General features: G+C 42.1%; 1 long non-coding RNA gene across 3 annotated transcripts in view; it reads left to right on the top strand.

The window, feature by feature from the left end:
* The window catches only part of LOC142829848 (uncharacterized), an 85268-nt gene that overhangs the window by 41220 nt on the left and 22922 nt on the right, over positions 1–21126 (top strand). The window contains exon 3 of one of the 3 annotated variants that reach the window (XR_016349865.1): positions 13841–13908. The exons of the other annotated variants lie outside the window; for them this stretch is intronic. This is a non-coding gene — a long non-coding RNA (uncharacterized LOC142829848). Of the gene's footprint in view, positions 1–13840; positions 13909–21126 lie in introns of those variants that run through there. 3 annotated transcript variants of the gene reach the window in all.

The following is a 21126-nucleotide window of genomic DNA, read 5'->3' as shown; positions in this document are numbered from 1 at the left end:
CCTCTTCTCACAGTGTGTTTCCTGCCCCACCTCTCAGCCAACCAGTACAGTACATTGTGCGGTGGGAGGGTCGCGCGGAACATGGCACAGCAGCTTTAGAGCAGCCATAACCTAGGCAGCTGTGTTCAGCTGGCAGCTGGGAGGCATTGCAGGGCTAGGTGAAGGTGGTGGGGCAGGCACAGGGAGCTCTGGGGGTAGGGCTAGTGGGGGGGTCATTAAGAAGTGGGGAGCTGGCACTGGGGGGCTCTGAGGGTAGGGCTAGTAGTGAGAGGGCTATGGGGTAGGGCTAGCACTGGGGGGCACTGGGGACAGGGCTGATATCAGGGACTGGGAGCTGGGACTGGGGAAGCTTGGGGGGGGGGTTGTGTGCAGTGGGGCTCTGGAAACAGACAGCTGGCACCGGGGGGGTCTGGTGGTGGGGGCCTGGCACTGAGGCATTTGGGATGGGGGCGGTTGGGTGCAGGGGACTCTGGGGTCAGTGGCTGGTGCTGGGAAGTAGTGGAGGGATGGGGGGCTCGAGGGGTTAGGGCTGGCACTGGGGGGATCTGAGGGCTGGAGCTTTTTATACTGCAGACCAGCAAACCCATTCACAAACTCCTGGTGGACCGGTAACATTTATTTGACTATTTGAATATTCATTGCCTGCATAATGAATATGCAAATAAAATTTCGCTAGTCCACCAGAAGTTTGTGAATGGGTTTGCCAGTGTGTGGTATAAAAAAGGCTGGGAACCACTATCTTAGATAAGCCAGAGTAAAGCATCATAATTTAGGAGAGGATTTTTAACAGAAGAAAGGTAACCAAAATGACACAGTTTTTATATGAAGATTAGATATAAATTGACATCATGAGGAACTAACCAGTCCCTGCCCATTAAGATACAGGCAGTCCCCGACTTACGCGGATCCGACTTACGTCGGATCCGCACTTACGAACGGGGCTTTCTCACCCCGGAAGTCGGGGCGAGAAAGCCCCGTTCGTAAGCTGCTCCGGTGCCCCTGGTCTGCTGGAGACGGTCTCCAGCAGACCAGGGGCACCGGGCGGGTTCCCGCGCCTCTGAGGCTTAGCCAGAGCAAAGCCTCAGAGGCACGGGGAACCGCCGCTGCTGCCGCTTCAATCCGGGTGCCTGTGGTCTGCTGGGGACCGTCCCCAGCAGACCACAGGCTCCCGGACTGAAGCCGCAGCCGCGGCGGGGTCCCTCGCCTCTGAGGCTTTGCCAGAGCAAAGCCTCAGAGGCGCGGCACCCCACTGCCGCTGCGGCTCTGCTCCCCGTGTCCCTGGTCTGCTGGGGGGGGGGGAGCGCAGCTAGTGTGCTCCCCCCCCCCCCCAGCAGACCAGGCTTTTGTTTTGGACTCTGGGGCAGAGCAGCTGGGGCGCTGCCGATTGGTCCTGCAGCGCCCGCTCTGGGCACTACTGGACCAACCCGGCAGCACCCCAGCTGCTCTGCCCCAGGTCCTGATTCAGCCGCTGCTGGTCAGTTTCAGCAGCGGCTGAATCAGGACACCTGGGGCAGAGCAGATGGGGTGCTGCTGGGTTGCTCCAGTAGTGCTGAGGAGCGGCGCTACTGGAGCAACCCAGCAGCACCCCAGCTGCTCTGCCCCAGGCGTCCCCAAGTCAGCTTCTGCTGAAACTGACCAGCGCTGACTACAGGAAGCCCCAGGCAGAGTTGCTCTGCCCCGGGCTTCCTGGAATCAGCTGCTGATCAGTTTCAGCAGCAGCTGACTTGGGGACGCCTGGGGTTCTTAAGTTGATTCTGTATGTAAGTCAGAACTGGCGGTCAGTTTCAGCAGTGTCTGAATCTGGACGCCAATTCCGACTTACATACAGATTCAACTTAAGAACAAACCTACAGTCCCTATCTTGTACGTAACCCGGGGACTGCCTGTATATATATTCTAAGATATGTTTTCTGCTAGATAATGAAAAAACATGTAGTGTGTTATACTATGGTGTCTCTTATGCTGACACAACATGTAGTAGTTCTGTTTTAATCAATGATACTACACTGTGACATTATTTTATGTGAGATGAAGCTAAGTTGTGTCACTCCACTCTGTGATATTTGATACATAAGATCTGACAGACTCCTCCTTCTCCTGAGAGGTCTATTGTAACCCCTGCTCACACAGGGTATTAGCCCTCACAATTTTCTATTAGTCTAGCAGTACACCCCTATCTTCCATTTCTGGAGACTGACAATTAATATCAATATTGATATCTTCCCCACCTCTGATAATTAAAATGTTGGAGAGGAAACTTTAGAAACAAGGGAAATAATAGACTGAGCCAAACAGAACTCAGACACAATATTAATCAGATTTGCAAATAAACAGGTAGAAAGTGCATACGACAAAACTATGCACTATATAAAGCCCCAAAAGAGTTGAAGTATACTTCTTGATCTTGCATAATGCAGAAATGGTTTTCCTAAGGCAATATACTGAGGAATTAGATATGTATTTTTAATCTAAATATTAAGTATGATTTGATTTTTTTTTAAATAACTTTTAGACAACGTGTACAGACTAAGACTTTTTCCAAAGTTACTTGGCTATGTAAAAGCGGCGAGGAGTCCTGTGGCACCTTATAGGCTAATCGAAGTGTTGGAGCATAAGCTTTCATGGGCAAAGAGCCACTTCGTCAGATGCATGCATCTGATGAAGTGGGACTTTGCCCACGAAAGCTTATGCTCCAACACTTTAGTTAGTCTATAAGGTGCCACAGGACACTCTGCCGCTTTTGCAGATTCAGACTAACACGGCTATCCCTCTGATACTTGGCTATGTAAAGTCACTGTTGGGAGCTGATGGTGTTCATATATTAAATGGCAGTGAAACCATATCTGATTTTGATTTCTAAATAACCTTTTACTTTTTTCAGTTTGTTTCATGACTATGAATAGACATAGTATGTTTGCTTAGAACTGCTTAGAAATGACTGCTCCCTATGGTACCCTACATTGTTTATATCTGATAGAAATGGTGCTATAAAGAGCATTAGCAGGCAAACACTAACCAATGTATCATGTCACCTGTTTCTGGAAAGAGATTAAAATGAGAAACATGGTGTAGCTCTTGCTCTTCTGGATCATTGTCAACTTACAATGACACATTTAAGCTAGGTACCAGCTTATTTCATTTTTTAAATAATTGTGATGGATAATATCAAATAATGGATAAGGATAATAAGCATATAAATTATTTATTAATGTAATTTCCCACAACTGTGACAATTTAAGGAGGAGGCAGGGATGGGGATCGGACCATAATTACTGAATGAGACTAGATGCTGAGATTCAGAAAGTTTAAAGCTTTTTAACCATTAAAACACAATTTATTGCAATCACATGTCAAAATGTACAAAGTAAGTATACTTAAATCAAACACCAGTAAGTGCTCACTAATAAGTTTTCTACATATCTGTACATTTTTATTACTATTTTTAGAAATTTTTTTAATCAATTTCTGTGTATGGTGAAATTAATAATTATGGATTAAAAATCTGATCCTTCCAAACCTACAGAAATGGTTCCTTCTCTTTTCCCAGTCTTATGGAATAGTTATTATATTGAAAATCTTTTTTCAGACTAGACTTTAGGAGCTTGAGCCAATGCTCATGAAAGTCAATGGAAAGACTCCCATTGATTTCACTGTGCTCTGCATTACACATTAGAAAAAGGATTCCAGTAAAAGAAATTTTAACTAACTTGCTTTCAGCTCTCATGGCCTACAACTAAGAAGATGAGCAAATGTTTCCTTGCGATGTTACTAATTCTGCACGGTGAATAAACCAGTGAGTATTCTCCAGAGAGGTGGTCTTTTAATGTGTGGTGTTCCTCTCTGGAGGGCATGAAAGAATGTTCAAGGGCATTGTGGGATAGTGCTTGGGCCAACCACATGGGTACAGGGAGGGAGTGCTCCATTTCAGGTCCCACTCCACTTCCGGTCCAAGTCTGCACCCAGCCCTGCTCTCTGTCTAGCCCCAGATTCTCCCCAAACTCCAGTTCCACCCCTAGCTCCAGACTTCAGTCCAAGTTCTGCTGCTGAGGAAACCTTGGCCATGCATTAATGAAAGCTAGAAGTATCTGATTTGATTTAAAAAACAGGGTTTGAAAAAATAAAAAATACAAATGAGACTTTCTGCTGATGCCAGTAGCTGAGAGTGAGAACTCTTCATTGTAGATCTCAGCTGCTGGGATTTTAGCAGGGGACACCACATAGAGCAGGGCTACTCAACATGTGGCCTGTAGGCCGCATGCGACCCACAGACCTTTTGTTTGTGGCCTGTGGATGTGGTTTGGGTTTATGCAAGGCTCAACATGTGGCCGATATGGGAATATGCTCCATAATGGCGAGGAGTCTCCCAGGCAGGGTGAGCATTGAAAGACACAAGCTGACGGGCTGGCTGGAACAGACAGGTACAGCGTTTCTAGCCCCCAGGGAAGAGGTGCCAGGAGCACTGGGGCATTGTGGGAAGTGCTTTATATTCATGCCCGTCAGTGTGAAAGAAGTTATTTGTATATATTTGCATGTATATGCAACCACACTTAAGTTGCGGCCCTCGGCATGTGCTGTGAGTATCATTGTGGCCCCTGGGGCTTCCCAAGTTGAGTAGCCCTGTTACTTTTCATATATTAGTGATGCTCTTAAGTGTGTGAGTATGTTTTGCAGGGCCACCCTTAGAAACTTTGGTACCCTACTCAGTCTCCCTGGAGGGGCAGGAGCAGGGCAGAGAGGCAGCAGAGTTGGGCCTGTCCTTGACTCATTGTCAGTGGCAGGAAATGGAGTGAACTGGTCCTAGTCCACTCTGCTCCCCTGGCTGCTAGCCATGTCGCTTGGGGATGTGGGATTGGGGAATGGGTGGAATCGCTTCCCTTCATTCACAAATGGCAGGAAGTGAAGCGGCATGGCTGGGAGTCAGGGGAGCAGAGTGAGCTGAGACTGGGTCACTCAGCTTCATGCCACTGCCAGTCAGTCAGTGTGAGGGGGCCTGACCCCTGCTGCTAGTGTCAGACCTGCCCAACTTGCCCCTCCCCCCCATTCCTGTCACGCAAGAGGAAGGGCTGGAATGGGATAGAGCAGGGAAAGTGTAGGGTGGTGTCCCAGATGCCACAACCCTCTAGTGGTGGCCATGGGTAGGCACAGTCTGTGGGGTGGCCATCCAGGCGTGGGACTGGTCACCAGTGCTGGGGCTGCCCCCTAAATAGGTGCCCCCAGTTTCATGGTACTCTGTGTGGCGGTGTAATTTGCATATTGGTAGGGATGGCCTTGGTATATTGTAATGATTCCATGGCCCATGGGCATCATGGATGATGATGGTAAAAGAATTTCAGACTTGTGCTCTGAAAATACATTTACTCCTAGAGCTAAAGGTAAACCTGAATGGGTCAACCAAGAGAGGGCAGCATAGTCACAAACACTTGAGCAACTCTGAATCCTATCCAGGAAAGAATTTGGCTCATTAGAGCCTATCCTGCATGTCAGTCCAAATTGTGCTTTCCATTTAATTTGTGTAATTTAATTTGCTCCATTGACTTCAAGAGAATTTCAGGAGTATACATCAGGATCCATGTGTGCAGCTGAAATCAGCTTTTCAGCGTTGCGTATATTTGATAGCTATTCCAAGAAATTAACAAGAAAAATATGTTGTCTTAACTTTTGTATATACAAATTTCTTCTGTTTTAGTGTGTTTATTTTTATGACATTGTCTATTAGAGAGTTGCAAATATTAGATGAAAAACAGTGAAATTATTCACACAGCGAACTGCAAGCAGCAGATTTCACACAGTTCTAGTGAAGCTTAAAAAACAGGCCAACAAGTATTTTCAGGCTTTTTTTTCATCTACACCATGATTTATTTCTGAATAGGCCATTGTCTGTCCTTAAATTGCACCTACTCTGGCAGGTCTGTAATGTCTGATTTCAAATATAATTGAAGTTTGATACAATCATTGTCTGTCTATGATTAGCAGCATCCTTGCAGCTAACCGCCTACGATGAACAATCCAGTATTTTGTGGTCTCAGCATGGTAGGTTATTCAGTGCCATGAAAACCATATCATCATTCTCTGACCTTGGTTAACCATGTATAGATTATTCCTTCTGCACATAATTATGTAATTTTTGAAGATTTTTACAGATTTAAAGCACTTTTTAAGGAAAGATTTTTGTGTGTGTGCTCCATTAAAAGATCATACAGAAGGCTATTTTTCTAGTCCAGAACTGGCCTTAAGTACAATCAATGCAACCCCACTAGGAGGCCCTGTAATCCTGCTGTGCTGAATCAGCAACTAAAAAAATGGCCTAGTTTTTCTCTCTAAAGAGAGGATTGGAAGAGGAGGGAAACCCTTAACTCAATGCTAAGCAGCTTCTCACTGAGATTTTAGGCCAAGCAGACTGTCTAAGGGTATGTTTACACAATAGTTAGACAGCTGCAAAGTTACTCAAGAGACCCAGGGTTCAGTAACCACAGGTGCTATTTATTTACAGGCTGTGCTTCCACCACCTATTCACCATACACAACTTGGGTTCTAGCATCTGCCTCCAGGAGAGAAGAGCTATCACTCTGCTTCCACTCCCTCACCATGCCATCCCTCCCCACCTTTCCTTCCAGCCTTTTATATGGTTCCAAGCTAGTTGAATGGAAACTATCATCCAATCACCAATTGGGTGCAGATTTTCTCTAGCCAGCTCCAATTTACTTCCTGTAATGGGAGCTGGCATGAAAGAAGGCTGAGTCAGCAATTCTTGTCCAGCATCCTGTCACACTTTCCTATAACTGTGCAAAGGAAACAGATACTTGGGGGCAATCTTTTATTTTCATTGTGGATCAAATGAGGCAATGATCAGTCCAGCACTTGTCATCTCCCAGACAAATGCACTAGGCAACACAGTATGGGAAGGAGGTGGACAGCCTTTGGTGGGGAAAGAATAAGTTAGGAACTATTTAGAAAACCTAAACATACACAAATCCATGAGCTCGGATTTAATGTATCCAAGGGTACTGAGGGAGTTGGCAAATGTCATTGCGGAGCCTTTGGCCATTATCTTTGAAAACTCATGGAAATCGGGAGAGATCCCGGATGATTGGAAAAAGGCAAATGTAGTGCCCATCTTTATAAAAGGGAAGAAGGACAATCCAGGGAACTACAGACCAGTCAGCCTTACCTCATTCCCAGGAAAAATCATGGAGGGGATCCTCAAGGAATCCATTTTAAAGCACTTGGAAGAGGGGAAAGTGATCAGGAATAGTCAACATAGATTCACAAAGGGAAAGTCGTGCCTGACCAATCTGATTAGCTTCTATGATGAGGTAACTGGCTCTATGGATATGGGAAAGTCAGTGGAAGTGACATACCTTGACTTTAGCAAAGCTTTTGATACAGTCTGGCACAATATTCTTGCCAGCAAGTTAAAAAAGTATGGATTGGATAAATGGACTGTAAGATGGATAGAAAGCTGGCTAGACTGTCAGGCCCAAGAGGTAGTGATCAACGGCTCGATGTCAGTTTGGAGCTCGGTTTCTAGCAGAGTGCCCCAAGGATCAGTTCTTGGACCAGTTTTGTTCAACATCTTTATTAATGATCTGGATGAGGGGATGGATTGCACCCTCAGCAAGTTTGCAAATAACACTAAGCTAGGGGGAGAGGTAGATACACTGGAGGGCAGGGATTGGGTCCAGAGTGACCTGGACAGATTAGAAGATTGGGCCAAAAGAAATCTGATGAGGTTCAACAAGGACAAGTGCAGAGTTCTGCACTTGTGATAGAAGAATCCCAAGCATCATTACAGGCTGGGGACTGAATGGCTAAGTAGCAATTCAGCAGAAAAGGACCTGGGGATTACAGTGGATGAGAAGCTGGATATGAATCAACAGTGTGCCCTTGTAGCTAAGAAGGCTAATCGCATGTTAGGGTACATTAGGAGAAGCATAGCCAGCATATCCAAAGAAGTGATTATTCCCCTTTATTTGGTTTTGGTGAGCCACATCTGGAATATTGTGTCCAGTTCTGGGGCCCCCCCACTATAGAAAGGATATAGACACATTGGAGAGGGTCCAGCGAAGGGTGACCAAAATGGTCAGGGGGCTGGAGCACATGACCTATGAGGCGAGACTGAGGGATTTGGGTTTGTTTATCTTTCAGAAGAGAAGAGTGAAGGGGGATTTGATAGCAGCCTTCAACTTCCTGAAGGAAGATTCCAAAGAAGATGGAGAAAGGCTCCATCAGAACAAGGAGCCAATGGTCTCATGTTACAGTTGGGGAGGTCTAGGTTGGATATTAGGAAAAACTACTTCACTAGGAGGGTGGTGAAGCACCACAATGGGTTACCTAGGGAAGTGGTGAAATCTCCATCCCCAGAGGTGTTTAAGTCTTGGCTTGACAACGCCCTGGATGGGTTGATATATTTGGGATTGGTCCTGCCTTTGGGCAGGGGGCTGGACTTGATCACCTCCTGAGGTCTCTTCCAGCTCTATGATTCTATTATTGAAATCCCCCAGAAGAATGACCTCTTTAGGGGTCTCCAGTAAAATGGTTTCCAGCCAAGAGCAGAAGTCTTCCTTTACATCCTCATTGGTACCAATTGTTCATGCATAGGTGCTCACAATAATTACTGTTGGTTTTTCGTCATAAGCCAAGTGGCAGCTCAGAGAGGCACCTTACAAGCTTGTTCTTTATAGCAAAGCCTACTCTATACAATGAAGGTTAATCTAAAGATTTTCCCTTCCAGAAGTAGATGTACCCTCCTTTCTCTTCCTCCATCACATGTCCTTCATCAGCTCTTCTAGTTTCAGACAAGGCAGCAATATTGATGTAAAACAGATTCAATTCATGAGCAATAATAGCTGTACATCACTCTGGTCGGTTACTGTCTCAGTTGTCCATCAGGGTACGTATCTTCCAGGTTCCAAAGTTGAAAAGTTTCTTACATTTTTTTTACCACTGGGATGGTGATCCTGCTGGATGCAGCTACCACTGGACTTTTGACTTGTGCAGATGTTGTTTTCCCAAAAACTGGAAGATGCCTGTGCGGGACTTCTTTTAAAGTGGGGAGACTGGTGCACAACAGTCACCACACTGTCCTTGACAGATAGAGGGCTTGATACCAATGGCATGGACACCAGGATTGGAGGTCCTCTATCTGCTGCAGCCTTCCCCTTCACAGCCATTGTAACATTACACAACAATTTCAACTCAATTGTGCTCTGCAATTGAAAACTTCCTCTCCATGGATCATCACCTTGTAGTTATGTAGAGACTTGACTGTTCCAATAATCCCAAAAGTGACGCTGCCTGCAGTCATGTACTCCCTTCGGGTCACTCATGGAAGAATGGTCAAATGCGAGATTTCAGACAAAGTGTGTTATACTGTATACCATAAAAATGATTAGATTTTCATTTAAAATCATTGGTTTCCACAAGAGAGAAATCTTTTGAAAGCATCCAAAGACATGTAACCATGCCTTAGAGGCCAGCTGAAAATCTTTCACCAGAGAGAACATGGAAGTTTCTGTAGTACCATTAAAAGTTTTCTAGCTCAGAAAGTAGCTGGGGGTGCAGGAGGAGCAGAGGAGATGGAAGATCCGTATGAAAAGTGATCTCATGATTCTATATTACCCTGATAACTTGATTCAGCAGAAACATATGGAAATACTTTCCACATATGTGCCATCAGCTGTTTATCAATGCAAAATACTGACATAACAGATAAATAATATGCATTGTTAATTATTTGAAGAGCTACTGATTTTTTCATGTAGCACCAGTCCCAAGATTTCAGTGCTAAATGCTATATCTGTAAGCATCTATTATTTATGTTCTTAAAAATTTCTCCTAAATGTGTAACATTAAAAGCAAACATGCATCTGACGAAGTGGGTCTTTGCCCACGAAAGCTTATGCTCCTACACTTCAGTTAGTCTATAAGGTGCCACAGGACTCCTCATCGCATTAAAAGCAAAGCCAACTCTGTTGCCAGCTCAGAGTCTAGAGTTGTTTTTGGTGGCCTTTTTGACTGGATGCAACTAAAATATGTTAGATAACTGAAGAAAATTAATTGTGCTGTCTATTACAAATGAAAGAGATGAAGCACCATAACATACATAAACAGGTTGTATTACTAAAAGCCAATTTAAAGGTTCATTAACAAATACCAGTGGTAACACCATAATTTTCAGTCTGTCATCACTCAGATGTAAAACGACAAGCTAAATTTTCAAGGAAAGAGAATCCTGCAAAACAAATCATAAAGGAGCTAAATGACAAAGCTCTACCTTGTTTTAATGTACATATTCTAGTACTGTACTTAGATATTGCAATACCCAGGAAGGTATTCAGTGACATGATATCCACAAATATGTGTACACAAACATAAATAAGATGATGAGCAAATGATAATAATGGGACCCTCTCACACAGAAATTAGCATAAGAAAAAGAGGACAATCAGCCTGTATGAAGTTCACTAAGGACTATTGTCAGTAGAAATGGGAGGAGAAAGATGTAAGTCTGTTTAATAGAAAATATTTGTTTTGAAATTTGGAACAAAACACCCAAGTTTTTTGAAATTTTTCACAAAAGCAAACAGAGTTTTACCACTAAGGTGTAGTCTGCCTGGTGGGCTGCCAAGAACCAGGCAGACAATCCAGCAGGAAATCCATCAGACTTTCACCAAACTGTCCCCACAAAATGTTGTGATTTTGGTGCATCAGCAAATTCTGCCAAAGATGTTTTGTTGTATATTGTTGATGTTTTGTTGTTTTTCTGTCCTGCTCCAGCTGTCAACCTGTTTTATCTGGAAGGTTGTTCAGATAATTTAATGATGGATGCCAATAAAAAACCTTACACAAGTAGGAATTGAAGTGTGGAACTGAGTATTTCTCCTCCTCTTATTGATAGACACTATCAGCATATAAACACAATAACCAAGGCTGAGATAGGTGAAGAGGTGGCAGAACCACAATAAATCCAAAGTTCTGTTAACTAGTGCTTAGGCTCTGATCTGTTCCCTGTTGTCAGTTAAGTTCTGATCAGGCTCCCTGAGTAAGGGCTATCCGTGAAACACATTTATTCCCCATAGACAAAGCAGTACCCACACTTCCCTTTTCCTTTCTTTTCCTTTTCCCCTCTTGAATTCCCGTTTTCCCTCCTCATTCTGGGATCCTCTTGCACCTAAGGTCACTTCACTTTTGCTTTCTAATCCCCTCTACTCTTTGGTCCCATTTCTTTATCTTTCCAAATTTTCAGTTATGCATACTTTATTTTTTTTTAACAGCGCTTACTACTCTTGCCGCTAATTCTCTGCTCTGCTTAATCTTTGCTGAAGCAGACAAGACTGTGAGGGCTCAAAATAAGAGCATCAGAAGCAGATTGAGAGGACTCGCTGGAATAGTAGCAGAAGCAGCAACTGCAGAACACTTTAAAATCAATAATGTCCAGATGTTTGAAAGCTGGAAAGGAGAAGGAAGGGGAAAGGAGAGAAGAGCGAGTCACATTCCCTTTCCCATCCCTAACTATGATCTTAGTAAAATGCCTTGCACAAAGATCGATAGCAGTGAAAGAGCATGACTTCTGCCTTGTTTTAATTAATCAAGTGTGAAACTGCTAATGAGAAAGCAGTGCCAGCTATAAGCACCACACACAGGGAAGAGGGAGGCTGCCATAGATTTACAAGGACAGTTTCTTAAAGCAATACAGCTCGGTGGGAGATGATGTACTTGTTGTAATAAAAATAAAAAAGACATATGAAAGAAATTTACAGCTGATCTTAGCCTTAGCAGAGAGAACAAAAGTTGGTCCCATGAGAAGTAAAAAAGCAGCCTACAACGAGGTGTTACATTTTATTTGATAATTATGGAACTCCTGTAGAATGATCTTACCTTCTCCTGCAAAGAAAACAGAACACATTTTAAGAGTGATTTTATTGTTTAACTGCAGAGGGGCATGAATACGCAGTCAAGCTTAAAAATGGAGAGCAGGATTTTTTTTTAAATCTTAAACACTGTTCCATATCTTAAATCAGTAAGAGGCTATTTCTGCCTTCTGTTTTTCCACCCTTACAAACATGTCCTTACACAAACATGGGTGTAATTAATTGGGAGGGAGTGCATCGCTTTCAGCTTGTGGAATGGGTGGGAGGGAACACCACTTTCTCTTCCTAATAAATTTCAGCTTCTCCCATCTGAAGGGAAGGAAGGAAGGAAGGCAGCGGAGTGGGTATCACAGGGAATCAAGAGAAAGTAACTTCTTCAGATCATCCCCTCTGCTTGTTAGTTGTTCAGCTGATCACTAGAGGCCACCGTATGTTCTTATTAGGCTTGCAAGAGGCAGCTGTTTGGAGCCACAGCTGTCTCAATGGGGAGTTCTGTGTAAGGGAAAACAAGGGCTGTTTGGGGGTGTGAGTTGGGGCCGTAAGAGGTTATTGGGGAAGGAGGTTGAGAGAGAGGAAATAGTGCATTCCATAAGGGAGGCTGTGAAACTAGAAATCTGGAAGAGTGAGTGAGTCAAAGGTTTAGAGCACTCGTAGGGTAGGGCTGTAGAAAGGAACTTATATTATTTGGGATGTTATTAACCATGCCAGTTCTAAAATGATGACAACTCTGTGTTCCCTCCCCCCGCAAAAAATCTTGAAACTGTTTTGAAAATCATTGTACTTCATAATTTTCTAAATCCTATTTTTTGAGTGGGGTAGATAGTTTGTTTTCTGAACTTTGAACTTTCAGGGGGAGTTGCCAAATGCATGGATATATTCACACAGGCAAGTGTTCCAGGGAATTCAGTCTGAATTGTACAAAAGATACATGCACATGAGCTGATATGCCGCCTCCCTCTTACTGTGGCCAATGGAAAGGACTCGTTGCCAATGTGTTGGAAGTGGAAATGAAAATCAGAGTGGTAACATAACATATAGATCAGTATCTATCTAGATACTGGTACCATTCTCATTGTAATAGGTATCTGCCTACCTGAGGCTGCAGCAGTGAGGCTATATCAGTCATGGAATAGACGAATTACTACTCTGCAGCCAGGGATGGGAGGCTGCTGCAGGATTCTCAAAGTCCTATCACTTACTGTGTGCTGAGGAAAGATTTGTTTTGTTAGGGCCACCTTGCTCCTGTCTCTGTTGCAGAGGGACCACTAGCAGCAGAATACATGTAGTTCCATTAAGTAAGGGATGACCGCAGGTTGGTGTGTTCATCTTTCCCAAATGGGGTTTCACTCTATGTGCATTCCCTTCCTCACCCATACCTCACCCCAGTATGCTGTGGTGAAGTGTGTGAATTAGGCCAAACTGTTGTGCACATCCACCTTATTCATGCAGAGGGTAACTTCTGTAGTGTCTGCCCCATCTCTGCTCCACAGCCTAGAGAAAGAGACTTTCCCCAAATTCACCCCATGACCATCCCTGAGTCCCTTTGCATATTTGGTTGGTGCCTGGGTAGACCGTTTGGATTTCTTCCTAAGTGAAGTAATGTGGAAGCTTAAAGTTATAAACATATTATATTTATCCATATAATTGGAAATTCCCTTGCTTTTTCTTACCCACCTAACCTCAATCTAAGGATTCTTTTCACTCCTGTAACAACTTATGATATCACAAACCCCAGTAGTGGTCTGTTCTGGATTTTTGCAATGCCATCACTTGTTGCCAGGAACAGCATGGAATTTTGATCTCATTTTAAGTGGTGTGATACAATGAACATATTTTTTGAATATTTTTTCAGCTGTATTTATTTTACATTGTAAAAACTGTTCCTATCATTAGTAATATGGGATTTCTCTCTCTCTTTATATATATATATATATATATATATATTATTGTGCCATTCCTCATTTTTATAGGGAAGCACTGATGAGAATTACAAGAAAGTAGATACCAAATGGTTCCAAACATGCCTCATTCAAGATAGGCTGCTTTTCACTAGGCTGCTTACTGGGATCTGGATTTCATTGTCCTGGAGTGCCCTGGAAGGTATGTGCCCCCTGAGACAGACAGAAATATTTGGCTTTCAAGTTTCCACTATCATAACTCTTATATTTTTATGACCCAAATCTGGAACAGAAGAAATAACAAAAATGTGTGTAATGTATTGTGAGGGAGAGATGAGTCAGAATTGTATAATAAATCATTAACATGCATACAATTTCCAGGTGTCCACATCTTGGAAAGTCTAACAAAAAGTTCACTTTTATATGTTTTCATTTATTTCTTGGTTGCCTCCTGTTTCCAAGACAGTAATACCTATTGGATGAAACTCGATTCAGAGAAAAATAATGCCAGAATGAATAAATGGCTCAGAGGTATTTTTTCATTGAGTAGGGATGTTAACTAACATGAAGTTGTATAAACCATTGGATTTTTTTTTTCGGCTACAGGTTTACACGTGGGGCAGGGAGAGGTTGGAGTCAGTGCTTCGGAGGAGCCGGCTTAAAAGCTGGTGACCGGTGAGCACCAGATCCTGCTTCTCATGCTGCTGCCTCTGTGGAAGGCAGCACAGGGGGAGGAAAGAGTAAGGTGGCTCCTGAAAGCTGCACGTGTGGAGAGCCAATTTTTAAGCCAGACCCAGAGGCACCAGTTCCTCCCTCCTCTACTCCCCATGTATAAACATGTAAATGATTAAAAAAAAATCCACATCACATTAGTTAACATCCCTACTCTATAGACCACTGGGGGAAAAAATAAAATCTGATACAGAGGCAGCAAGGGGAGGGACATGAGTATAACCATTATGAGTAACTGATGAGCCCAGGCTTACTGGTTAATCGTATAAAGGGCTACACGCTAACTTCCCTACAATAGAGCCTTTCATTCATATGCAACCAATACACAGATACTGACCAAAAGTAATTTCTGACTGATGGCTGTCCAGTAGCATGCATGAAATGAGTTGGTTTTCTCCATTTGGTCTCTAGTGAACAGATGTCAGTACTAGGGATGTAAAATAGCATTTAAAATGTTGACCGACAAACCACCTACCATGGAGCAGGCAGAGGACTGCTCCACCAAGGTATGGCTCAATGGGCCTAGCCTGGCTGGAGCACTTCCCACCCACAGTCTGTCACGGTGAGCTCGGCTGCTCCAGCTGGGTGGGCACTGGTTACCAGTAAGCACTGGTAGGAGAGTTGCATTGGCTCTATGGACAGAGCTATGACTTCGGAGACAGATCCACTTGTCTCTAGATCCAGAACCACCATCTTTCATGACCTGTAAATTCACAAGAAATAAACATAAAGCAAAATTAATTGAGTTTAGCAATAGTGTCAGCTACAGTTACCATTGGATCTTTTTACAGTGTGATATAACAAATAGCACCACAATGGAACTGAAATAAGTGAGATGATGAATTAAGAGCATCGAGCCAAATACTGTTACCGAAAATGAAGTTTCACTAAGAAATTTTAAAAAGCCAGGATCTATGCCTAGATCAGACTTTTTAGAATGGTCAATTTGAATTTAGATTGTTTGGATTATATTGAGGAATTCAAATCTGATTTATCTTGAGCTTTTGATAATTAAGGTAACATAAAATACAAAAAGATCAGAGCATGGCAAATATTAGCCAGTAACTAACACATCCTTTCTTAATTTTTTCTTTTCAAAGGCTCTGGTTCTTTTAATGTACTAAATGCCAGAGATACTCTCTTCAATTATATATGTGAAATTACCCACTCAAGGCCTTATTCAAAAATCACTGAAGCTCATGGAGAGAGACCCATTATTTTCGTGGGCTTTGGGTCAGACAATAGGGCTCTGATCCTTCAACCAATATATGCTGGTGAATTGTTACATTCACACAAAGTATAACCAATGCCTATAGGACTGCATGTGGTCACAGTATGTGCTCACATGCTACCAAGGGTGGGTTTGGGGGCATATTTATTGGTTCTTGATGTGTGGTTATATTCATAAGTAGCAAACATTGTGACAATTGTCCATTTAATAATGCAATAATACAAATATGCATGTTCCCTTTTTCTGGAACACCTATTACAAAAAAATTTTTTTAGTCAAATTCCTTTATCCTCATAATTGTTAGAAATGTGTGTGAAACCAGAATCCATAGAACAACTTAAATTCAAACCATCTTGTTTGAATGTTTGCAGTCCAAACCAAAGCTTTAAATCAGTATAAATGCTTCATAATACTCAAGTGGTATTTCCAGAAGTATATCCAACTTGCTGCTATTTAAAAAAAAAAAAAAAAAAAAAAAAAGCTAGTGTTTTTCATACTGGCTGATTTGTGCCAAGCCTAAATTGTTTAGCCAAAGATGTGCCAGAACTCATCTTTCCTTTTAAATCATCTAGCGCCAACGTTTTTTCAGCGATTGTTTTTTGTTACGCTGCCATAATCCACACATTTATCTCAGGGAAAAAACAAATAAACAAACAACTATGTTAACTCAGAAATCAATATGTATAAAAGGTTATATCATCTAGTGGTTATTCCAGGGCCACTTGGCTCTATTCAGTCCTCTGACAGGAGGTGATGGTGTAACTTTTCAAGGCAAGTAGTGCCAGATCCTGTTGTCACTTAAGCCATGGCAGAATGTCCATAGTCTTTAAAAGGAAAAAATTAGGCCCTTATTTTTTCTTCCTCTATTTACCCATCAGTAAAATAAGAAGAATATCTTTCTGACTATTCAGGTTGTTTGACTTAAGAATCCAGTATGAGTAAATCCATTAAAATTCTTGAATGAAAGCCAGTAAATACAGTTAAGTGCATTATTAGGATGATGACTCTGAAAAAATACATTGTTTTATTGACATCTGGAGTAGGCAGGCATCCCCACTCCTTTCCATTACCAGGTCCTAACTCCATGCAGTGGGTGCCAAAACCAAACAAACCAACCACACCTAACACACTTCTGGGGGTCATTGTTACTTTTTGATCATAACAGTTGCAAAACGTCCCAAACCCTGAACAAGTCTTTAAAGCTCAAAAACATTTATAATGTCTGTCACGTTTCCAAGTCTGCTGGTGGGAATACTTTGTGGGTTTCTTTTCATTCTGCTGGAGATGAACCACTGGCTATGGAGAGCTTGGATAATTAGAATTGTTTTTCCATTAATAACCTCATAAAACCTTGCAAATTATTTACTGGTTTGAAAAAGATTCTAACCTAAATTAGTAAAGCTTACTCTGATATTCATTTTGTAATTACTTAGAACTAATCCTGGAATTATTTACAGGAAAGAAAATAAAAGCAGATCTAAATATTTTAAAATGAATTGAGATGAAATTAGAATTAAAAAGATATATGTACTGAGAATACCAGATTGACATGACATGGATATTATTCCTTGATTTAACTTTTTGTTTGCTTATTTAACTGGAAGCAGATTTGTCCATGGCATTTCTTTTTCCACAGTGAACTTTTTTAATTAGTGCAACTTTTTGTGTATCTTAGTATGCTTCGTCACATTGTTTAGTGAAATGCATGTGAGTGGTTTTTTTTATAGTTTGGTGCACTTTTATATGTGGTTTTTATTTTCCATACTTTTAATTTAAGAGGGCAGTGCCTTTTCCATTAAAAGATGGGTTTCATTACAAGGAATGTTGTTATGGAAATGTGTGCTTTAAGTTTAATTGTCACTCAATTTAAAATAAGTATGTGGGAAACCAATGCACCAAAGCAAAGGAAAATGATTGGTAGGGTTTGTTTTCAAAACAAATCCATTTATTGAAAGGGAGGGCCACTAAGGCAAATAAAACAATCAAATTACCTTACATGGAGATGCAGAGTCTGTGCAAATGACCTTGCTGTTCTATTTGCAACCTTCCTTTTTTTAAAAAAAATACCACTTATTCCTCCGCCCTCCCCTCCCCCATTGGAAAGATGAGGCATGACTTGCTTTCAAAGCTGAATGGGCAAAGGCCATTTTTCTTCTTTCCCTATATTTTGGGCACATAAAACAAGTTCACCCACAAAGAAAAGTAGTAAATTCCCATCTGGAATCTACTTTTGGCAGATGCAGAGAATGCATGAATGTGCGGTGTGTGTGTGTGTGCGTGTGTATGTAAAAGCTAATGGGTTCTCCATTGCTTGGTTGCTGAGTGAAATCCAATGTAGCTCTTTGATAAATAGAAACTGACCTATGTCTGTTTGTGAAGTGAGTGTGATACTCTCAGTCCATTTCCTATTGCACAGCTGAATGCATCGCCAAAAAACCTCCTCTGGAAATATCACTAGTTTGCATCCTTTACAGAGATTCAGCTAAGAGATCAAGCACTTAACAGACACTAAGGCAGAACTGTCCCCTCATTCCAAGAGGTGGTGCCTTCACAGGGCATTCCCATAGTCAGATGTATTATAAATATCCAGTGATGATGTTGGCCACATGAGATAGCTGCTCATATATTTAAATGTACAGATACGCAGTGAGGGAAACTTGTATTGTTACTACACATGCTCAGTTTTTCTGTAAAAAGTTGTCTTTGGACTAACATCGGAGAGGGGAATAACTATGGTAACCTGTTCATGCCCATGGAAATATTCTCAAGCGTTTGAAACTGTTAAACATTTCAACCCTGTCCACATGAGACAGTCACAAGTAAATCCCCAACTAGATTTTCTTGATATATAATTTAAGGCCCAGGATACTGCTACTGTCTCAGCATGAGGGGAGCCTGGATGAACAAGGAACCAAGTTAACAACCAGGGGGCACTTTGAGGGTGCAGCAATCCACCCCCTGGAGTCACTCGAGTTTTAAATGAATTCTTGTGATTCCCCTGCTGCCAGACACGTTGGCCCTAGTCTAAGTTACAAAGGAATCTGTTCTCCATGCTGAGTTTAAATCTTCTTTGGTAAAATGAAAATAATGAGAAATACAGCTATTATATGACTGAAACAGAGTGGAAACCATATTGTTGTACAATGTTAGGATGATCCCTTATGAATTGAGTACATTCAGATGCCTGTGACTTCTGACTCCTGATCAAATCCCCGACTCCTTGGCCAATGTCTAATTCGTTTGACCTTTGTGGGCTAAAACCCAAGCTGCTAGATCAACATACAAACTCGTGGGTTCTTTAAGCTGCAGCTATCATTCTCTAGCTTAGTGTCTGTTCCTTTTCGAATTGAAACCTTACACTTTTGACCTTTTGGTGTCTTCTGGAGGCAATGAAGATGCAGGATAGCCAGCTGGATTACGGAAGCTGGACTGAATGGCTGACCTAGCAGTCAGAGCTTTCCAGCTCTTCAACCTGCTAAAACACCACTGATATAGGCTAGCCAAGTACTTAGCAATTTGGCCCTAATAAAAGGCCTTTGTAAGAAGAGTGATGTCTAAGTCAAATACCTGATATTTCTTACTGCTGCACTTCAACTACATATATTGTAGTACCTAGGATATGCCAGTTGTCTGGACCCGTGGTGTAGACATGACTTCAGTCTGCTTGGAGACTCAGCACCTTGTGGCTTTCTTTTGGGATAACAGTTTCAGAGAGCTGACCAAGGTCCTGACAGTGAGTATTGGGGTATATCTACACTGCAAATAAACACCAGCAGCTGATCCATGCCATCTTGCTTGGGCTAATGGGCTACTTAATTCAGACTCAAGCTGGAGGCCAGGCTCGAGGGCCCTGAAAGTTAGGAGGTCCCTGAATTTGGGTTATAGCTTGAGCCCAAATGTCTCTACTGCAGTTAAACAGCCCCTCAGCCCAAGCGCAGGTCAGCCTGGATGGGCAACAGCTGATTTTTAATTGCATTGTAGACATATTCTTGAGTGCTAGAAAGTATCTATGTAGGTGCTTCTACAGTTCTCCTTCCACCAATAACAGAAGTGGTCTCTGGATGAAGCATGTCCTTTAGTGATTATCTCTTTAAGAACAAAGTGGTCTCTAGCTCTATCAGGGCAACTTTCTGAGCAAAGGCCCATCCCTTAGGAACACCACACTAAAGAAAAAAGCTCTGTGTTTTGTTGTTTTTCGTGTGTCCACTAAGACATGGGTCTTAAGGATTGTCTTCACCTTTCATTGGAGATGAGGTATGTTTTGCCATTGCCCCTGAAGGGTGCAACATATTGTGTCTAGGCTGAATTTCTCTGCCTTGCTGAAACCAGCAGTGGGGCAACGTCATTGTACTCCCATTTTCTTTCTTAAAATTAATGTTTAAGGGCTCTGATGTCATGGTTTTACAAATAATGATGTGAAATTTAAAAATACAGATACACATTATAGAATTTTCAAGTTATATTTGCTGTTTTCTAAGTAAAGTCCTTTGTCATTTACTCTAATGTTGTAAAAATATTGGGCAGCATAAATGTATGTAAATAAATACATTTAATTACCCAAAAGTGCACTGTGTATTAACAGAGAAGTAGGTGTACATGTGAGTGGTACAACATGATGCAAGCTTTTAATGTCAGTTAAACAACTCAACATAAGTCCAAACCTAACCCCTGAGGGCTGCTCTGTATCCCTATGGGCCATTGCAGATATACAGAATCCACAAGGGTATGATTTGCTTTAAGCACATCCCGTTCCTAGCACTGATCTGGCTGCTTCCTACTCCAACCCATTCTCAGTATATCCCTGGAATGGCCCTATAACCAATGACTGCTGAGGAGGCAGAAGGGGGCTTTCTGGTTTGTATTTGCAAATGGTTTTGTGTTCCTTGCATAAAGCTCCTGTAGAAGTATAACTATATTTTATTACTGTTTTACTGTCATTGACATACTGGGGGTGGTATCTTCTGAAGAAAATGAATCTGACTTTTTCTTCTCTTCCTTCTGCTATGAGGAGGGAGTGGGTAAATTGGAGCTCCTAAAAGGAATAGCAAGTAGAATATTCTCTTAAAACTCAGACTGCCCTGACAGACAGGGACATCTGGCTACCTTATGCATAAGCTAAACATAAGCAAGCACCTTTGCCCTATTTGAAAGGCTGCATATGTGAAATAAAAACTTAAGTGATCCTTCACATTTTTAGTCTTCCTCCTCTTTGTCCCTGTGGTCCTGTTGACTCCAAATTCCAGAACAATTCAGTTGTTGCAACGGGGCATATTTTGCCATTAGTCAGACGGTGCCAGAAAACATTTGGATGTCAATGGGGAGGTGTGCTTTTAGAGCAGAATGTGGTTTCCTGAATGCTCTATATTATTGTGTATTCATCTGACATTATTAAAGG

This window comes from Pelodiscus sinensis, chromosome 6 (assembly GCF_052426305.1).
Source record: "Pelodiscus sinensis isolate ZL-2025 chromosome 6, ASM5242630v1, whole genome shotgun sequence".
Lineage (NCBI taxonomy): Eukaryota > Metazoa > Chordata > Testudines > Trionychidae > Pelodiscus > Pelodiscus sinensis.
Note: the sequence above shows the minus strand (reverse complement) of the source record. Positions and strands in the feature narration are given on the sequence as shown.